This window comes from Notothenia rossii (genome assembly GCF_949606895.1).
Source record: "Notothenia rossii genome assembly, chromosome: 6".
In the NCBI taxonomy this organism is placed as follows: Eukaryota; Metazoa; Chordata; class Actinopteri; order Perciformes; family Nototheniidae; genus Notothenia; species Notothenia rossii.
This window is the reverse complement of record NC_136909.1, coordinates 73,863,943-73,885,924: the sequence shown is the minus strand read 5'-3', so window position 1 is coordinate 73,885,924 and position 21,982 is coordinate 73,863,943. Positions and strand designations below refer to the sequence as shown.

General features: G+C 40.3%; 1 protein-coding gene across 4 annotated transcripts in view; it reads right to left on the bottom strand.

The window, feature by feature from the left end:
• The window catches only part of LOC307043491 (E3 ubiquitin-protein ligase MARCHF8-like), an 82,974-nt gene extending 61,252 nt beyond the window's left edge, over positions 1-21,722 (bottom strand). For 2 of the 4 annotated variants that reach the window (XM_079687971.1, XM_079687974.1), the window contains exon 1: positions 21,564-21,722. The gene's annotated coding sequence lies outside the window, so the exon portion shown is untranslated. The other 2 variants (XM_079687973.1, XM_079687972.1) reach the window with 2 other exon arrangements.
• Positions 21,723-21,982: the final 260 nt, after the last annotated feature.

Here is a 21,982-nt window from a genome sequence, read left to right as displayed (position 1 = left end):
TTTGGTAATTCTATCCTCATCATCAGCCATTATGGGACCTCACTGGGACTTGGTGAGCTATGGCTGCAGAATAGTGGTCACTTTGATGGGCAGAGGGCACACAGAGTCACATTGTGTGTGAGTGTGTATGGGAGACTGAGTGACAGTACATTTGAGAGTTTAGAGGGACAGAGTTACCATGCCTGAGGGCATCATCACATCATTACAGCTCCTGCTGGTTTTCACTCACAAATGTTTGCATTAAATCACAAAGCGGGCATTGTTGTGTCCTTTCCCGAGATATGATGTGAAGTAAACAAGAGGAATAAACGAAATAAATCAGGCAGTATATTTTCAGTGCTGCAGTGGCGGCGCAAATGTTTTTTTGTCGATGAAACAATGAAACAACATCCATCACCGTGGCCACAACACAGACTGCGGCTGCACCACAGAGGTCATTAATGTACATCCGAAGAATAACAACTGCAGTAAAACCTCCTCTCCACTTTTAATTGGCATTGTGTTTCAAGCCTGAGGATCTTTGATGAACTGAGGGGATGCACTAATGGGGCGAGAGATGAGCTGGATAGCCCATCAGGATTACACTTTCTCCATTCCGAGAAACATTCAGTTCACTCTTCTGAAAGAGCGAATATTGTTAGGATTAAAAAAGCGTGTGTGTGTGTGTGTGTCCTCCAGGCTTGCTGCCAGTCAAAGAGTTCACTACAGCAATATTAATAGCTACAAATCCAGCAGCACTACAACCAATCACAGACCTCCTGAGGCTCTAATTTGACACTGACCTGTTGCCATGGCAGCAGCTCCAGGGGTCAGTTGGAGCCGTTAGGGGCGCGAGAGCTTTTGATAAACGGACGCACCTCTGACTGCATAGTTATAAGAAACTGTTAAACCAAGAGTGAGGGTGGTGTGAAGTGAGCTCTAGGACTGGTTGTTCCCTTTTATTGATATTGAATGCTGCTAGCTTAACACACCCGAGTTTGTCTGCGCTCAAGTTGCATCCTAGTAATGCATAAATTATCTTTGGTATTATCATTTCTAACTGGCCCTCAGTGTTAACGTTTATCTTCACAATTTAAAATGTCAAAACAAAGTCAATTTAGGGAATTAAATGTCCACCCACTTGGGTTGAATAGTTGATACATGTGAATAAAGGGATATATTACATTTATTTGGCACACTTTCAAAATAACATAGGCCTACTATTTAACCTTAGGCTTTATGGGAAGGTATCAAATACTTTCAAGTTGAAAGGCTTAAGTCGAAGTCACTATTTTTTTGGTCAAAAGTGTTCAAATGTGTGACTCAAATCATGTGACTGGAATCCACTTTTCCACTTATATGAATATTGGTATACGATTGTCATTTTAAAGTCGAGGCTCATTTCAGTGCCAAGCCCAAGTGAACCATCATTAAGACGTTAACATCATTAACACCTGCCAGTCCTGACCACAGGAGGTCCACAGAGAGACAACCCAATCCAAATATAACTGCATCTCCTATTATCCCCTCTAAGGTCCATTTATTCTAAGGAAACACAGTTCAGCCCTCCATCTCCCCCCTCTGCTCCTGCTCCAGATAAATCAAAGTCCGGTCTCCTCCACGTTCTGCTCAGCTGGCTCTGCTGGTATTCAGCTCACCAAGAGACCCTTTGTGTCCCTGCTGTCGGATCAGACCTGAGGAATGGCTTAGAGAGCCCATCCTCCACCTCTGATGTGCAACCAGGCAGAAAAACTTGGCTGTGTATCAATAAATCCTCACATTACTGTACTACAGCTACAGTCTATATCTAAAGGGGTGCATTCCTCGAGGATTGGCTGTTTTGAAAGATATCTAAAGAACACATTCCAACGGATAACTATGTCTTTATCAAACTTGTTTTCAATAAAGTAACTCCTTTGAGATATGTATTTAGTTTGGCTTGTACCCCCTGATCAACTCGAAATACAACTGAACAAATGTAAGATTGCATTTTAAGTAGCAATGTTGAACAACATGTGGTATATCAAACTTACAAGCTGGTTTTTGGACTGTTTATAGTAGCCTATGATTATTTTAGGTATTATGCTTGATTGACATTTAAAACAAATCTCACCTACTCCCTGCAGTACCCGGCCTAAGGGGTTTCATCACCATGAGAAACACTGGATTAAGGGTCTTACAAATGTTGGTTAAAGAGATATTGCAATTATATTTCACATTTTGAGTGAGCCCCATTACTAAAGGAAAGACTGTTAATCTGTTATTTGTGTGCGAATATCACAGTTTTAGTCCGAACATTTTGGTATATAGTGAACAAAGTAATGATTTCACTTTCATAGACACTGAATTGACACAGTTGTCTTTCCCCTTATTAAGACAATAATCATATTTTACATCCACAGGCGGCGGGTGTTCAGCGTTCATTTGGCAACGTACAGCAAAACGCTTACAAATGTAATTTCTTGTTTTGATTGCTGTTGCCTCATGGGCCTCAAGTGTCCATTTTCAAAGAAACATTTTTCATGAGAAGTATGACCTAAAACTACAAAATGCCATAAATGTGCCAGTAAATTGGACGGATGCCCCTGTTGAGAGGTAGGAGCCAGGGGAGAGAGAAGGGCATGCATTTCATCACAGCACAGATCTTATAGCTGTGTTGGCAGCAGTGATTGGACTTAATGCCCTGCCAGAATCTACACACACTCACACACACACACAGATTAGTGTCAGTCCTGATAGACTCCTCTGATAAAGCCTGCTGCGGTCCACGTACTCTCACACACGTACACACAAATAGAAACATCACATTTGTCACTGAGCTTGGATGAATTGTGAAACAAATTAACTGCCAAATGTAAACTAGTAGATCATTTTACCGTCATTGACATTGTATCATTTCATAAATAAGAGCTCACACACAAATACACAGGCTTGTGCTGCACTGAGCTCGAACATTGGTGATGATATTTAAAACATTTCCAATAACAAACGGGGAATAAATTACCATAATGTTGTTTTTCATTTGAAATGTATGCATAATTTAGCAGCACCAGTGCGGTCTGAATATTACTGTTACTTCTTCTCTGCCTCCTTAATGCCTATTCACCCTATATCCAGCGTTAATCAAGCATCTAATATTTAAATCCACTGCATTGATAATGCCTCTGCTAGCTGTTCAATTAGATATATGCTAATGAGGTCCAGTTAGCATGTGATTAATTGTGTGTTGGTGAGATGACCTCTGAACAGACATCTGGCATAAAGAGACATGTTGGACGGGGGACAACGCAGAGCTGATGCTTTTTACACACACCAACATCCCTTGGATTTGACCATCATTCAACAAAATGATCTTTTACTCTCTTTCTAAGCTGCCAAGGAGGTGTGAAGGACGCGTCAAGAGCAAACCAGCCCAAAGAGTTGACACAGATGCACGTATACACACTTACACTTAACACGCGGTAAAACTTCCTCTCCTGTAAATGAGGAATAAGGAAGGAGGACGCGTTAGTTTACAGTAAATGCTTCATTTTCAGTACCGCTACCAGAATAGACACGGTGACTACGCCACGGATACACAGAAGTAGGCCATTCGAAGTTCAGTAAATTATTAATTTAGTCACAATTCTTTGAATGAATCCTCGGTCAATTCCCCAGATTCTAGTGACGGGAAGAGACTCTGATCACTGAATCACCAGAAGAAATGATTGCACTGCCTTCAACCCCTCACTCCCCATCGATTTCCCAACCAACCCAGAGGAGAACGGTTTCAATCGGCAGGTTTCTGTTCAGAATGACCACAAGATAAACCTGAATAGCATCATGAAGGTTTCTAACTCCATTCTTTCAAATTGAGCCAGACACTAAGTTGATTAAAATGGTTTGTTTAAACTCTTAACTATTTTTCTTACAAATACTTTGGTACCACTTTACAATAAGACTACCATTATAAAGGGGTTACGAATAGTTTGTAATTCATTTATTAATTAGGTTGTGAACACTTTATAAATCATTAATAAGCTTTTATAAAAGACATGGCAACTGTGACCTGTTGCTTGCCAAATAGTGAGCCCACATTTATATGTACTGTTAATTCTTATTAGAAATGGTAGTAACTCATTAATAAATGGTGATTTGTTTCATACTTTACAATAAAGCTCCCTTTTGGCAGTTATAAATGTTAGTAACTCATAAATAAATGGTCATAAGAGATGCCAAGAAACATCAAGATGGATGGGGGGAATCAACTCAGTGAACAACAGATACCAAGGATGCTGGATGATGAAGAAAATGTAGTAAGCTAGGTAGCCAATATAAGAAAGCAGTACATATAAATGTGGGCTCACTATTTGGCAAGATGGCTAAGCCTTATATCGTCTTCTTCATCAGCCAGCATCCTTGGTATCTGTTCTTCACTGAGTTGATTCTCGCTAACGGCCCCTACACATGGCGGCGTGCGTTGCCGCTTCAACGCTTCTGCCCATTCACTTTGAATGGGGTGACGTCACAATTCACCGAACTGCATTGTGGGAGCAAAGCGTAGCTTCTCTCGCGGTGCTCGCTGCAAAAGTAGAGCAATGTTCTACTTTTGACGCCTCGATGGAGGAGTCAGCCAATCGAATCATATGCCAGTACAAGCTCTAGCCAATCAAACCGCGTGCTTGTGTGTCTGGGGCGGGAGATTGATGTGATTGGTTGTTGGTCGAGTTTCAGCCCCCCCCCCCCGCCAGCAAGTGATAACGCACGCCGCCGTGTGTAGGGGCCGTAAGTAGCCAATATAAGGCTTAGTCATCTTGCCAAATAGTGAGCCTGTGTTGACGTATGAAAACTATGTTAGAACTGGTTTATAAATGGTTCTTAATTATTAATAAAGTGTTTACAACCTAATTCATAACCTAATTATAAACCCTTTATGAATCCTTTATAAAGGGTAGTCTTATTGTAAAGTGGTACCAATACTTGTTGTGCTACAGTTAATGACTGACCTTACAGCTGAGACACCATGAAGACACTGGTTGCCATACCCTTTTTATGTGAATTCACTTACAAAAACATGTTGTTTCGAGTACAGGGCCAGCATTGAGATACAATGTGTGGGTGCAGGTCATTTGATGTTGTTAAATGTGGATAGAGAAATGCCATTTCAAGTCTTTATGCTAAGCTAGGCTAAGCAGCACACCATCAGCAGGGCTGCCAACATTTGAGTTCAGCTTGGAGTGAGATTATTTTTTGGGTGAACCGAAAAAAGAAACGTTCATGTGTACAGTGAACATGTACAAACTAGGGTTTCCCATTAATGTACCGGGCGCTAGTGGAATACGCACACAGTGTACCCGCGACTCTTACAATGAAGGCTCGATAATCAGCTCACGGCATATAAAATGGCAGAGGTAAAGTGCGATTTTTTTTTAAATATTGAAGTTAAATCCATCAACCTGGTGCACTTTGAGAGCAACATGAATTTAAGGATACATCTCTCAACACCCATATGAAACAGAACTTTAAACAGATTTTTCTTTTTCTTTATGGATATTTTACAAATCACTCACCTTTTAAACTGTATTCTTGTTTTACTGTCATATAGTATAACTGTTTTTCATTTATTCTCATAAATGGGGACCAAAACGTTTGAGACCCACTGAGATAACTAGACTAAAGTTAACTATCTAAACAGAGTCCCTTACCTCACTGAGCTGTAGTTCTCTCAGTCTGACAGGACAGAGCTCTCCCTTTCCTTGTTTTACAAACAGCTTTTAATATCCGTTAGCGCAGCTAGTTAACCAGATGCTAACAACAACAATGCAAATAGTGAGTTTGGTAGAAATATACTGTATATAATAGTAAAGTTTTAAATTATAAATATTCCCCAAAATTATTCAAAAGCATATTCTTCCAAACTCCTTGCTGTAGTATGACACACAGGAGACTATTGATGTGTGTGTAGTGAGTTTGGTAGTAATAAGCTTTATAATAGTGATTGAATATTATTGTATTCTCTTTTTTCGGATTTGCACTTTGCAGACGGTCCCTGAGCACTCGTTTCTTCTCCGGCTGCGAATAGAGACCAATATGATGTGTCCAGCTCGGAGAACGGCGCGTATTGGCTTTTTTGGATCAAAATGTGGATGTAGTTTGTTGTCAACCACACCACGGTACTTAGGAGACGTCATTTGTGTCTGAATAACATTTTGTTCATGAGTTATTGATCCGTGAAATCAGAATCTCCCAATATCATTCCAACTTTACTGAATTAAGCCAGAAGACCTCATTTCTCACTTCGTAGACCGCTCGATTTGCTGTTCCTTCACTTTATTTGTATATTTATATACATTTATTTTGGACGACAACTTAGCGTGAGGAAAGGCAAGTGTGGCGTGAGTGCGTGAGATATGGGTTAATTGCGTGACTCTCACGCTCAATGCGTGACTGTTGGCAGCCCTAAAAGGCCAGTGTGTTTTACAAAATGTTCAAAGGTTCCTTTAGAATAGCATAGTAAAATGTTGTTTACTTGGGACATACATATTTGAGTAAATATATTGTGAAAGTCCATTACTGTAGCATGTTAAAGTCTATTTTAACTCTCCTCATCCTTTGTTTTAACAAATATAAAATGTACATCAGATAGGCCTTGCATTGAATCGCAATAGGCGCTTTCACACCAAGTACTTTGCCGTGCTTAGTTCATCAGAACTTAGTTCATCAGAACTAAAGAGTTCTGATGAACTAAAGAGCAGATCGCGTTCACACCGGAATAAGTCCCTGAGGGAGGATTAGGCAAATGAAGCCGCTGACGTCACTTCTTGTTCTTCTGCTTTGGGTTTACTGGCAGGCCGCAAGGCAAGCAACTTCCGGAAGTCCCCGGAGTTGGGGACTGGCTTCAGTAGAAGCTGCTGGGAAGCCTTCCGAGTGAATCGCCAGAAACGCCGACACCTCCTCATCTCCGATGTTTTATTTTGTGTTGCCATAAGTTACGGCCCGTCCACACAGCGGCGTGCGTTGACGCTGGCCGGCGGGCGTGTCTGAAACTCGACCAACAAACAATCACATGAATCTCCCGCCCCTGACACACAAGCAGCGGTTTGATTGGCTAGAGCTTGTACTGGCATCTGATTCGATTGGCTGACGCTTCTGCCGAGGCGTCAAAAGTTGAACATTGCTCAACTTTTGCAGCGAGCAACGCCAGCAACGCTCCACGTCGCTTCCCACGATGCAGTTTGGCGAAAAGTGACGTCACCCCATTCAAAGTGAATGGTGAAGCGTCAACGCACGCCGCTGTGTGGACGGGCCGTCAGTCTCTCTTCGTTTGTGCGCTGGGCTAATGCTAATGCTAATAATGCTAATGCGAGGAAAATAAAATGGCGGCTTCACAAAACCTTTTGGGAGTTTTACGGAGCATGGTTTGCAATTCGCCGAAATCAGAAATGGGAACCTTTTTCTCCCATGAAAGTACCTGCTCTCTAGCAGGGACTGAAAAGGGGGTGAAAATGTTCTCAAACTAAGTTCTAGTTCTGGATTGTTTTGGTGTGAAGTGTGAACGCACATTTTCGGAACTATATCGGAACTATACTACTGGGAAAAGTACTCCGGTGTGAAAGCGCCTATTGACTGTTTCACCAGTTGAAATGAGAAACATGGCGAGCAGCAGATTGTAACAGCTGCAGCCTGTAGTTAATTAACCGTAAGTCCCTAAGTACCTTACCCAAAGGCCAAACTGAATCTATGGTTATTGTTTATTGCTGTAAACAAAAACTACAGTGATTATACCTTCTCATTCAGAGGGGAAGGTACCAGGTCTAAAGTAGGTTTTGTTTAATCATACCTTTGTTTACTTTTGTTATAAATGTTGAAAGCTGAACCTAAAACGTTTCATACTTAATTCAGTTTTTAATTGTAGAGAACCCAATTACATAACTATTACAGATCAATTATAGCGGAGAGAAGATTGCAATGTAGTGTGTACACTATGGAATCTGACACGTTGTAAATCAAATAGGAAAAGTAATATACCATCTGTCTGCCATTTTTCATGGAGAGAAAAGCATCTTTCTCTGTCCCAAGGAAATGTATTCCTTCTCTGATAACCTCACAAGATGCCATGACAAGGCAAAACAAATCTAAATACGCCATATTAAGTGATGGCTTAAAGAGAAGTTGATAAGAGATTTGACAGGATGCCGTGAGTGTGATGGAAAGATACGAGAAAGAAAAGAGATAAACAGAGAATACATGAAGGATGAGTACCGATTTTGCACGAGGAGCAGAATAAAATATCTGGAGAAATAAAGTGGGCGAGAAAAGTGCAAACACATCAAAAATAGAGGAACTAAGATTGTGACACACACACACACAGAGACACACACACACACACACAGAGACACACACACACACACACACACACACACACACACACACACACACACACACACACACACACACACACACACACACACACACACACACACACACACACACACACACACACACACACACACACACACACACACACACACACACACACACACACACACCTTTTGTAATCTTGCTGCTTCATGCGATACTGTGAAGGGGAAGTGGACTGCAGTAAAGAGGAAGCCTGAGATGTTATTTATGCAGTCACACTTTAATATTTTAACCTCTTTTTTTTATATTTTATTTTCTTCATGCAAAATCCCAATATGCCTCTAGTTAAGAGGATATTTATCTGACTATAAAGCAGGAAAATACTAACAAGTACAGATGCTAAGTCGAACCCACTGGCACAGATTCAAATTTACATTCTGGGAATTTAGCCAAAGCTGATATCCAGATTGAGTAACGGTGAGTGAGCAGGTGCAAACTTTGGATGTCAATGAACACTGGCTGTTGGGAAAATCACATCTGCAGAAACCCTGATAACAAGTCTCTGGCACAAGAAAATAAAGTGTAAGCACAGTAAATGCGAGTGGCTTACACTTCTGACACATATTCATAGCATTGAGTTCTAGAGCCCTTTCTCTGTTGATGTGGCTGTTTGATTTGGGTCAAGTAGTGATGAATTTGAAGAGGGAAGTTGTGAGGACGCCTGCTGGTAATGTTAATGAAACACTGCCAAAACAGAGACTCAACAGCAGGTGAACTGTGACACTACTGGATTACAGTAGTGGATTTCAGTGCAAGAGAACGTCAACAGGGTGTTAGACAAATCCCTTACAGTGCACTGGCTCTGTTTTGAATCGATATAACGTTGGTCTACAAAACTGTTGCTCATCACCGTGTCCTATAGCCCAAGGTCTTTATTTTAGAAGATGATTGGCGTTTTTGTGTTAAAGGTCACCTATTATGCAAAATCCACCTTTTATGTCTTTTATACATAAACATGTCTCCCCTCTGTGTAAAGAGATTCTGAAAGTTTCAGGAAAAAAGATTCTCTCACTTTTTGTCCTGATCCATTTATATAAAAACCTGTCTGAAAATGAGCTGATCAGATTTTGGCCACTTTATGAATGTCATAATGTTTTTTTGGCTTGTGTAACCATTAGCCAATCACCAACCAAGGTAACTGCCGCCCACCTTATCACCTGAATCTCCTCCTAGAGCACCATTATGTTTTTTTTAACCAAATATCTCTCAGAGGGGCGTGGGGAGTGGCTCCTTATTCTCATCTATAAAGTAACAGACAGAATCAGCACTTCTGAAACAGGGCTGAAACAGAGGGGATTATGGGATGCTACAATGATCTGTTTGGTATTTGGAGTCAAACACTTCAGAGACATGTTTCGTGTATGTGTATATATATATATATACCAGATACTGATTGGTTTTCGGACCCCCCCCAGACCCCCCCAATAAAGCAAAACTGCACGTTTCAGAGTGGCCTTTTATTGTGGCCAGCCTAAGGCACACCTGTGCAATAATCATGCTGTCTAATCAGCATCTTGATATACCAGACCTATGAGGTGGGATGGATTTTCTCGACAAAGGAGAAGTGCTAACTATCACAGATTATTTCAGATTTGTGAACAATATTTGAGAGAAATGGTTATTTTGTGTAAATAGAAAATGTTTTAGATCTTTGAGTTCATCTCATGAAAAATGGGAGTAAAAACAAAAGTGTTGCATTTATATTTTTGTTCAGTGTGTGTGTGTGTGTGTGTGTGTGTGTATGTATGTATGTATGTATGTATATATATATATATATATATATATATATATATATATATATATATATATATATATATATATATACATATACACACATACAGGACTGTCTCAGAAAATTAGAATATTGTGATAAAGTTCTTTATTTTCTGTAATGCAATTAAAAAAACAAAAATGTCATACATTCTGGATTCATTACAAATCAACTGAAATATTGCAAGCCTTTTATTATTTTAATATTGCTGATTATGGCATACAGCTTAAGAAAACTAAAAAATCCTATCTCGAAAAATTAGAATAGTTCCTCAGACCAAGTAAAAAAAAAAGATTTATAACAGCAAAACACAATCAAACATTTGAAAATGTCCATTAATGCACTCAGTACTTGGTTGGGAATCCTTTTGCACGGATTACTGCATCAATGCGGCGTGGCATGGAGGCAATCAGCCTGTGGCATTGCTGAGGTGTTATGGATGCCCAGGATGCTTCAATAGCGGCCTTTAGCTCATTAGCATTGTTGGGTCTGGTGTCTTTCAGCTTCTTCTTCACAATACCCCACATATTCTCTATGGGGTTCAGGTCAGGGGAATTTGCAGGCCAATCGAGGACAGTAATGCCATGGTCAGTACACCAGTTACTGGTGGTTTTGGCACTGTGGGCAGGTGCCAGATCATGCTGGAAAATGAATTCCTCATCTCCATAGAGCTTTTCAGCAGACGGAAGCATGTAGTGCTCTAAAATCTCTTGGTACACAGCTGCATTTACTCTGGGCTTGATGAAACACAGTGGACCAACACCAGCAGCTGACATGGCTCCCCAAACCATCGCTGACTGTGGGAACTTCACACTGGATTTCAAGCAACTTGGATTTTGCTCCTCTCCAGCCTTTCTCCAGACTCTGGCGCCTTGACTTCCAAATGAAATACAAAACTTGCTTTCGTCTGAAAAGAGGACTTTGGACCACTGTGCAACTGTCCAGTGCTTCTTTTCCTTAGCCCAAGTCAGACGCCTCTTCCGTTGTCTTGAGTTCAGAAGTGGCTTGACCATGGGAATACGGCTATTGTAGCCCATTTCCCGGACACGTCTGTGAACAGTGACTTTTGATACCTGGACTCCAGCTTCAGTCCACTGTCTTTGAAGCTCCCCCAAATTCTGGAAGCGACTCTTCTTCACAATGCTGTTAAGGCTGCGGTCATCTCTCTTGGTTGTGCAGCGTTTCCTGCCACATTTCCCCCTTCCAACAGACTTTTTGTGGATGTGCTTTGAAACTGCACTCTGTGAACAGCTTGCTCTTTGAGAAATTTCTTTTTGTGTCTTACCCTCCTGATGGAGGGTGTCAATGACGGTCCTCTGGACAGCAGTCAGATCAGCAGTCTTCCCCATACTTGTGATTTAGTTTACTGAACCAAGCTGAGTGTTTTTCAAGGCTCAGGAAACCCTTGCAGGTGTTTCGAGTTAATTAGACGATTCAAGTGATTCGTTGAACACCCTACTAGTATACTTTTTCATGATATTCTAATATTTAGAGATAGGATATTTGAGTTTTCTTAAGCTGTATGCCATAATCAGCAATATTAAAATAATAAAAGGCTTGCAATATTTCAGTTGATTTGTAATGAATCCAGAATGTATGACATTTTTTTTTTTTTTTTTTTAATTGCATTACAGAAAATAAAGAACTTTATCACAATATTCTAATTTTCTGAGACAGTCCTGTATATATAGGGAGGCGTGTGGTACAGTGGGTTGAGCGTTGGTGATCAGATCAGGGGGTCACAGGTTCAAACCCCACTACAGTCAGCATGTCGTTGTGTCCCTGGGCAAGACACTTCACCCCAAATTGCTCCTGTGGGGATTGCCCACAGTGTGAGTATTTAAATTGCTTTGGATAACAGCATCCAACAAGTAACATGTGAGGAAATATATCTGAGACCCATAATATATTGATGAAAAACAGTACAGGAAAAGGACTGAAATAATGCATTAATTATCAAAATGGTTAAGTACTGGCAGCCCTATTGGTGCACCTCTACAATGAAAAGTGTTCTGTTTTAGCCTGAGTGTGAAATGTGGTTAGTTTAATGCTAATGCAAGAGCAAAGGTAATTTATTTTACAGCACAGAAGCCATTATGCATTGCTCTTATCACTGATGAACAACAGTCCACCAGCCAGAACATCATGGCCTCTGGTTCATTCCCAAACAGTACAATCATGTCTTTTATTCAGTGTAATAGAGCAGCTTTTTGACAGCATTGCAGTCATTTCTAGAAGTACATTTCATTAAACACCCAAGTCAGAGACAGACCCCTGCTACAGCAACACACATTATTCCACCTCTGCTGGGCCTGAAAATACAGCCAATTATTTGATAATTCAATAAATGTATTGTTGCTATTAATAGTAATTACAATCATTAATTGATCTCGTTATTGCTTGTACAAATTGGTTTTGTAAACATTATGTAACGCAATAAGTTTGAATATGTTTGCAAGCATCAAATTAGTTTGTGTGGCAAATATTTATTCAGTTGGATGAGGCGAGTTGCTCTGTGTGTACAGCTGTAGTCCCGTTCAAATCATGCTGCCTAAATTGTTATTTTTTCTTGTGCAGTTGAATTTCTTATTTCGAAATAACCAGGAAAACACTTTTACGATATTTGAAATCCACCCTATTGTTCTAAAATCGGCTATTCTGAAACCCAGAGAAAGAGAGGATTTTGTATTATTGATTCTTACTGTATATTTAATATTCCAATGGGGCCAAAGAAGCAATTTAAAGCTCCAAATATTTAAACATTTCCCAGACCAGTCACACTGCTTACCTCACAGCGACTGTATTGACAAAGGGTTTCATTTCCTGATACCTGAGGTTATATGAGATGATTCATTCTTATCTATGACTCAAGGGAGGATTACACTTGTACATTTCTTAGTTGAGGAGTAATGAGGAATTCACCCACACGTATTGACACTAAAATGTAATTTGAAAACAGCTGGAAGAGAATCCGTCTTAATCATGAAGGGTCACACATATTGACTTTGATCTTCCACATTTTATAAGGACTATTTATTCATTAAAAGCAGTTTCAGGAGGTCCTTATGGTTTACGTTTGTATTTTTTAAAGCCGACCGAGTAATAGCAGGAACTGCTTCAAGCCCAGTTGAGGAAATTGTTTCATGTTATTCCCCCTTTCTCTCCCTTCATTTCCTGTCAACTCTTTGCTTTTCTATCTCATAAAATGAAAATGTGCCCTTAAAGAAACAAGGTCTGTGGATTGTCATGAGTAAGTGGGAAATTGTTACTACTTTTTTAATTAATGTACCACACCAAACTACAAAAAGCGGTTCACTTTCATTTCGAGCTGCAACTAATCATTTATTTATCTGCTGATCTGCACTTTTCCTGATGAAGTGATTAATCATTTGTCTATGAAGCGTCAATAGTTAAATGCTGGCTTAGAGGCAAGGCTTTACATTTGAGAAGTTGAACAGGAGAATGTTCTGCTTGTATAATGGAAATGTGTCAAAAGATGAAATGATTACTAAACAAAAATTGTCCATTAATATTCTGTTGACCGCTCACTCCTTTAAATCTAATTGTTTTGGCTCGACTTCCATAACATCTTCAAACCTATGGGCTAGGTTGCATTTATTTATGGGTGCTGCAGGACATTTTTAGTGTCTCTGGAGATCACACATCGATGTTTGAGGAGATGAGACATGGGTCCCATGTGAAGAGTGGGTTATCCCTCTCACAACCTTTGACACGTCAGGACATGTCTTGATTTAGACCCTCACCCTCCCACTTCTCCACACAGCAGCCAAATCCAAGGTAATGGAACAGATGAAGATGTCAGGGGTGCTCTGATAAAGCACCCCTCGTCTTTGTAATGGGGATAATCAAAACCTACAGGGCTCCAAAATAACCTGCAGTGGATGATGTAGCTCATACAAAACTAAGCAATGTGGCACTGATAGGGCTGGGAGTTGTGGCCAAAATCTTCTAATATAAGTCATTTCATATCTAGTTTTTCAATAAATAAAAAGTCAATATTGAACACATTAAAGCCTCTTTTTGAAACGCCTTTGTATATTAATTATTGGCCAAATAAAATATACTGACTTGTGAGTGAGTTGAGAAAATTATATATGTGTGAAATTAAAGAGAAAACATGTATAACTATAAACCAGGCCATCAGTAATAGAAAATGGATATGATAAACATTGTATATATTTTTGTGTATATATATCATAATATTGCCAAGCCATGCACAGGTTACAAGTTGCTCATGCAAACAAAATGTTTTGGTGCCACTTTGGGTGGCTGTATGACATGTTCAGCGCAAACGTCTTCAAGCAAAGAGGCTAGAAAAGGGTGGTGTTTTCACAGCCATAATCACTCATTTCAACTCATAAATATGTCACATATATAGAGCATCAAAGTGTCATGACCGCCTCAGAACCTGAGACCTGACAGAGAAGCTAATCTCCCTCTGGACGGCACACATTATGCTCCAGGATGTAGACTAACTCGTCATTACAACTGTTCACCTGAATGCTTTTTATCTTTCAACACCAATACTCACACCAACTTCAACAGCTGTACACACAGAGCAACGCACGTTCATTCAACTGAATACATATTGGTCTGATTGTTGCTTGGAAAACTAATTCAAACCAAATGCATCACATTGTTTGTACACAACTGTTAGTACAAGCAATAACATAATTAAATAATGATTTAAATCACAAACAATAGGCTTACAAATGATTGAATAATGTGCCGTTTCGAAGAATTATGCAGTATTCTGAGGTACAGTATTTTGAACAGCTGTATCAGGTGACTGTCTTTGACTTTATGGTATTAGGTTAAAGTCGTAAAACAGCAAATGCAAACACCACCTGTAGAGAAATCAATAGGGAACAATAGAAGAGTCATTCAAAACTAATTCCATATTTATTATGAAATGACAGCAGGGACTCGGCTTTTGGAACTTGTCGTTGGTTTGAAACCCACATCAAGAGAAGTTGATTATATCCATTCTGTTTACAAGCGATTTGGGGAAATTATATAAAATGGTGAGTGGATAATGTTCCAAAGGAAAAACCCAGCAAATGTTCCAGAGGTTCCACGGCACTTCCCAAAAATTGCATGACAATCGGTATTTAAAATAAAATGTCATGTAAACTACTTTAATTGTCGGGCCAGCCACAGTGGCTGCTCAGCCAATCACACAGCTTCTCCTCCAGTTCCAACCAACGCTGCTGCCAATGCTGTGTGTTTAGAGGCCAATTTAAGCTTTCACCAGAAGCCTACAGGATGGCTCGTTAAAGCATAATATGAGCAGCATTTACAGGAAAAGGTCACAGATTGTCATTAAGCATATCATTATGCATGCAAAACTTTCTTTGCCCAAAAACCGCAATTAGTCTCTGAAACTCAGCGTGCACTGATAGAAACCTGCTTGATTGAGAAAAGAAATCCAACTGAACAAAAACTTCACTAAATCAGAGTATAATCTTTACTCGGGCCATTTGATGTTGAATTTTATTTGTACAAATCAAGTTGTGATAGTTAACGTGTACATGGTATTTGTCGGGCTATCACTACCACATAAACACACTAGAAGAAATTAACACTTTTAAAAACTGTGCGTGAATCAATGAAGTTGCAGCTTTGAAGAACATTGATTTCTGGAGGCTTATTTTGAAAGATGGATTAGCCATCAAATCATTTCAGCGAGTACATTTTTTACTTAAATGTATGGCCGACGGGCTTTCAGAAATCTAATAAAATATGATCTGATGTAGAGATATTGATAGACTTGGAAAGCAGCATTCAGTGCGGTATGTCAGTTTAAAAGACTACAAACTGGACTGGAGTTTGAATGAGCTTTGCTCTTATGAAAAACTGCAATGTTCGGCATGGAAATATTGATGATTCCTCATCACAGCTTTCAAAACATGAAACATCGCTTAATTTCCTGCCATGCAAACAGTCTGAATAAATAAATGAGGCTTCAGCACATCCAAATATATTGTTTTCATATTGCACTTTGAAAGACAAACTCTTACAATGCATCCATATAAATGAGAGCGCAGAGGCTCTTTTCTTCTCACCTATTTCCACACTGTCGTATCGCTCTGCTATCAGTCACTCCTGTTTAAGACGCCGCCGTCAACACTGCTGATTAAGTAGTAAAGTTTCAAGCCTGCAGTCAGTCCTCCAACCAGGATCAGACAGGTGACAAATCAACGGAAATACTTGAAGAAACTCGAGGAGAAACATAATGAATGCAGTCTTCCGTACAAAGAGGTCCGGCCTTATGATGGTGAAAATTGGATGACCATTTTACTTTTCATTTCATATAGCACTGTAAATTGTATGAAATTGTGAGCTGTTTTGTTTAAGTTTTGTTTTATATGTTGATGTATGTTTTGTGTGTGTGTAGGACCCCAGGAAGATTAGCCAATGCTCATGCTAGTGCTAATGGGGATCCAAAAAAAAAGACAAAGACAAATGTTTTAATGGGCAGGAAAATTATAATTCTTAACTATATGCTATGCTCTTTACTGTCTATAGATATCAACCTACCAACCATTCCCTACACATTTTCACAACAAAACATATTCATTAAGCAATGCAACTTCCTTGCAAGTGTTTGGAAAGACCGTCACCAAAACATCAGATGACTGAATACTTTTTAGAAGATTTTACCAGAGGCTTGAAGAATTGATGCCAAAATGCACTAAACCTGTTCGTGAAACGTACGCCTGTACAACATTTGTTTTTCTGAGATTGGTAATCCATCCTTAAAAAGAGAGACAATCCCAAATGCAGCTACAAGTTTAGCAGAGCAGCAGGTAACCAGGATCATTCTGAAGATTGTTGATACAAACACAAAACCACAAACAGGCTGCAATCTCCAGATTAAGTCATTGTCATTGCATCAGCCTATGTTGTGTCTGGCTACACACGCAGAACAGTGCTATTGTGTCTCCTTCCACACACACTCATCTTGATCCGTTGCTACGAGCAGACAGAGACCTTGGAGACTCTGTAAACCCTAATGACATCATCAACCATAACCCGCTACCAGCAGCAGTGCCATCCGAGGGTCCATTCAGCTGAGCCAGCATTTATGCTCTGCTGATGTATCGCCCCTGTCGAGCCACGCCTCCCCCTCTTCATCCCACACATCATCATTTTATTGCACTCGCCCAACACACGTAAGTCTGAGGGAGGGAGGCTACTTAAGGTGTGCAAGACATTTCAATATAAACACTGCTCTGTTGTCCAATAAGCACAGCTTCTAACTCCTGCCATTAGCCTTACTCCAGTGAGGTTTGAGTCATGGGGGGTGTATGACATCACCCATAGGAGGAAGCCATTAGATTGGATCAATACTCTATTCCTAAAGACGAAGAGCAGCCACAGTGGGGCACAGCAGCAGGGCAGGAGAGGATTGAGTTAGCGCACAGGAGGCAAAGAGGAATGACACATTATCATACCTTTATTATGCTATTATATTACAGGCCAGCCAGACGCTGATACAACACGACTAGCAGGGGACGTGTTCATATGATTATACCGGAGAAGGATCAGATAACAGAAGCGGTATGGGACAACAGCACAGAGTCTACGAGGCAATGGAAACAATGGTACCATACTCTGGAACAATTGCAACTGCCATATGGTGATTTTGTTCATATACTTTTATTATTTTTATTCAAAAAGTAAAGCTTGCTAAACTGGAGGTAATAAATGACAATATCACAACTTCCTTAAAGTCACTAGAGTCCAGGAAAACCCACATCCTGGATCATTTACACAGTAAAAGGGAACAGGATATGTATGAAGATTGGGTTTTTTTGTTGGCTGGATCCATTTCCTGTCTCTTTGCAGAATGTAAATCAATATTATGTTACAGATTAAGCCCCACAGCGGGGGGACGAGGGTAAGTAGGTGACGTAGAGAATCAGTGTGAGTCAGAGAACGTCCTCTGCAGGTGCCATTTTAAAAACAGGTTGACATTAATAATGGAAAACAATATTAAGAGTAAAGAAGGATGAGTTTTGCGCTGTCCCGCTGTATCGCCGACCTTTAATATCTTTGGGTTTTGGTTGGTAAAAACAACACATTTGTAAACATTAACTTTGGGAAACTGAGAAGGCCATTTTCGTCACTGGTGTCTGGCATTAGTTGACCATAATTAGTTGCACTGACATATTAGCCGAAATAACAGAAATGTTTATGAGTTTCATTACCGTAAGCTTTAGCTAAACTAGGTTAGGCTTGAAAAATGAGTCGACAACACAATTAAAATTTTTATTTTCAGCTCTTTGTCGTTTGAAACATGTTGTATGTGATTAATAAGGACAGGCGTTTAGGACAAACTAAATAAAGATGTGAATAAGGTGAACCAGAATAAAAAATTTAAAAAACTTATTTTCAGAAACTTCTTTCTGAAACTCTTCTGCAAGTTGAAATGTGTTTTGGCCATTGTTAAATTGAATTTGATTGAAACCTCTATAGAATATCACAAAATGGCCTGTCAAACACATCGGCTCTTCCAAAATGTAAAATACTGTGGGCGGCACATTTCACCATCACAGCCAATTGTGTCAAACAATTATGGCATTTAATTGGCAGAAATCTATCAAAGACTTCAGATACTTTTGATTGCATTCTTTCCACCCTCCAATTACTTTATTCAGAACCTATCTCTGAAGACACAAAGCATGAGTTAATTTGCAAGCACACAATGGCCCAGTCCATTAAGACTGCAGGCTCCCAGTGTTAGCAGCTTAACAGCTGCAGTCTCAACCTCCCTCTTTCTCCAGTTTGGAATCATAATCATGGTTTTACTTCCTCATTTTTCCCTGCAGTCGGTCCTGACAGGGCGACAGGCAACTTTAGAGTCTGTTGACAGCTCTGGCAGGTCGGGAGTAGGTGAGATTTCTCATCAAGGCAGAACGCTTCCCGATACCTGCATGATCCTGCACTGTCAGAGCGCACCAAGTCAGCTGGTCATGATGGGAAGACCATGCCAGGAAGAGGAAACCAGAGGGAGAGGAGAGGACAGTTGGAAATGTAAGATGCCGTCGTAGGAAATGACTTTATACTGCAGACTAGAAGGGCACACAGAAATAAGAGACCTTCAGCAAGGCCATGAACCCATCACGCAGTATTAGCGAAAGTGAGAAATAAATGGTGTATCCGCCTGTGATTACGATCCACTCCTAAATGTAAAGGGTTCCTCCTTGGCCCATGCTACAACCGTTCACCAAGATTCATTACATTTGGGCCAGCAGTTTATCCATAATCCGGCTGACAGGCAGGCAAATAAACCAACTGAAGCGAAACCATAACCTCCTTGGCAAGGAAGTGTTCCCAACTGTGAGAAAAAGATGACGTGAATACAGCAAATTCACAAGTCACTCGGTATGGTTATTAAAGGCGTTTTTTCCTCACTAAAATGTGATATCAATGCTATAATTCAACAAAAAACACAAAATAACTGCACTCAATGACAACTTTGACAAGTTCAGCCGCTCATTAATAAAAAAGGCTGACTTTTCATTTGGCTTTGCATTTTTTTACTGCTCATGAAGATGAAAAGTGTCCCCAGTTGCTTTTTTTCAAAGTCAAGACATATCTTTGTTCAACTCAAGTATGAAACGAACCAAGATAAGAACTCCCATTCTAAATCACTGCATGCCTACAAAAAGGCCACCGGCGTCCGTCGCTATCGTTTGAACACTCAACAGTTTCAGAAACTTCAAGTGTTTGTGTGGAAATGAAACCATTCCATATGCAGTAATCCCATGTGAGGAGGAGGCCGGATTAGTTACACAGCAGCTCAACAGAGACAATATGCATTGTGTTATCTGTAAGTTTATGCATGCACGCACACTCCACGGGACAATGAGGCTTCTTATCGCAACAAGCCCTTAGTTTTTCACAACACTACCATAGACATAACCAAAGGCTACAGTGATGTAACACCCACAGCTGGTTGTTCTTCTAACACTGACAGTAGCTGAACACCACAGGCTGCAGGGATGCATCATGATAAAAATGGTGCCTTAAAAGGCTGTATTTGACATGACGCCAACTCTTGTTACCTTGGAATGAAGCTGAGTGAAAGGTTTGCCCTCCCACTGAAAAAGTAAACAACACAGCAGGCCACCACATAGTTGTAGCAAGCACAGAAAGCTATACAAGTGTGTATGATTTGCTTTAAAAAGGTTTAAACAAGCTGCAATTTCAATACACACTCACAGACTATACTGCAGGCATCATGGCACACAGCAGGACTGGAGTGTAAAGTGGAAGAAAAGGAGGAAAGCTGATCCTGCAGCCAATGAGAAGACTGAGTGTAATCTGAGAGCCACTGTAACAATTCACTGAGGGCAGTACACTAACCTCACATTCATCAGGCAAAACAACATTTTAGAGTTTAATCTGAGTGTGGAATTGTTGTCTTATTGATGTCAAGCTGATTATATAAAACTAGAATGACTGTTTATATTTTTCAGCAGCAGCAGCCTGTGGAAGCAATGCAGCTATGGCCATCAGCTTGATGTTATTATGGTTCATAATAAAGGCAACATCCGGACAGCAGTGTGCCTCAGACCTCAAGTCTACAGCAAATGATCTTTGAGAAAAGGAAACTGCTGTGGGCCACCATGTTAATTCAGCATTAACATCCCAATACTGTATTGGGATGTTAATGCTTCAATATGTATTGGCAATACATATTGATCCAGGGTGGTAAACTCAAAAGAGACAAACCCACAGCTATGGCATGGTCACCCCCATTTTACAGGCTAGAGAATTCAAGTTTACAGCATTTAAGATAGCAATGTTGGGAACAAATGCTATGTTACAATATTGCTTAATCGTGTATGAATGCAATCATTTATATTTTTAATGAACTCGTGTCCCATCTTAAGGCACGCCAAACTGAGCGTCGCAAAGGCTTGGGGAAGACTAACAAAGGCTTGCTCGGACACATTACGTCTTCTCTTGATTCACAATCACAAACACATGCTGAATGGACAAACCCGAGGAAATAAAGAGCAGCAGGGTTGACACAATTAAACCGCGTTGCAGATTTTTGCTGCAGAGTGCACCAGTCGCTGACATTAAACTCCATTTGCATACCTTTATCACAAACAGGTTACGTTGACAGTCACTAGGAACCAACTCTCGGCTTTCACAGTTGCCAATAAAAAAAGCAAATTCTCACGCATTCAAATCCCAGCACAGTCCAGACGCTCGTCCGTCAATCCGCCCGACCGACAGACCGTCAGTCACCTCCGGTCGGATTTAATAAGCGAGAGGCGCAGCGGACACAGAGGAGCCTCAGTGTTGACGGACGCATAGCTGCATTGGACAAAAATGTTCCTATTCCAACTAACAGATAAAATAAGACACTCACCGCTGTGTTTGGCTCCGAATGACGACGTTTTGTTTATTGCGTTGACCCCCGCTGAGCAGCTGAGTGTAGTGGTGCGTCACCGACTTCCGCGTGGACTGAAGAAAAAAATCCAAGGGAAATAATGGGTAAAGCATAGGAGGCGCAGGCGGGCCCACCGAGGTGTGCAAGATGTAGCTTATGATAAGGAGGAGGGTGATGGAGGATATAAAGTAATATTGAACACTCCCCTAATCAGTATTTTTATATTAATTAGCATGGCGTACTCGTGACAAAACTGTAAAGGTGCTGCTTTCAGCATCCTGCAGTTACCAACATTTTAATTAAAGTAGTCTTTGTTGTACACTACATTTAAAACTCTATCCCACTCTTATCAACCCAATCTCCAGCTGCATTTTAACCCACACAAAAAAGCTCAAATT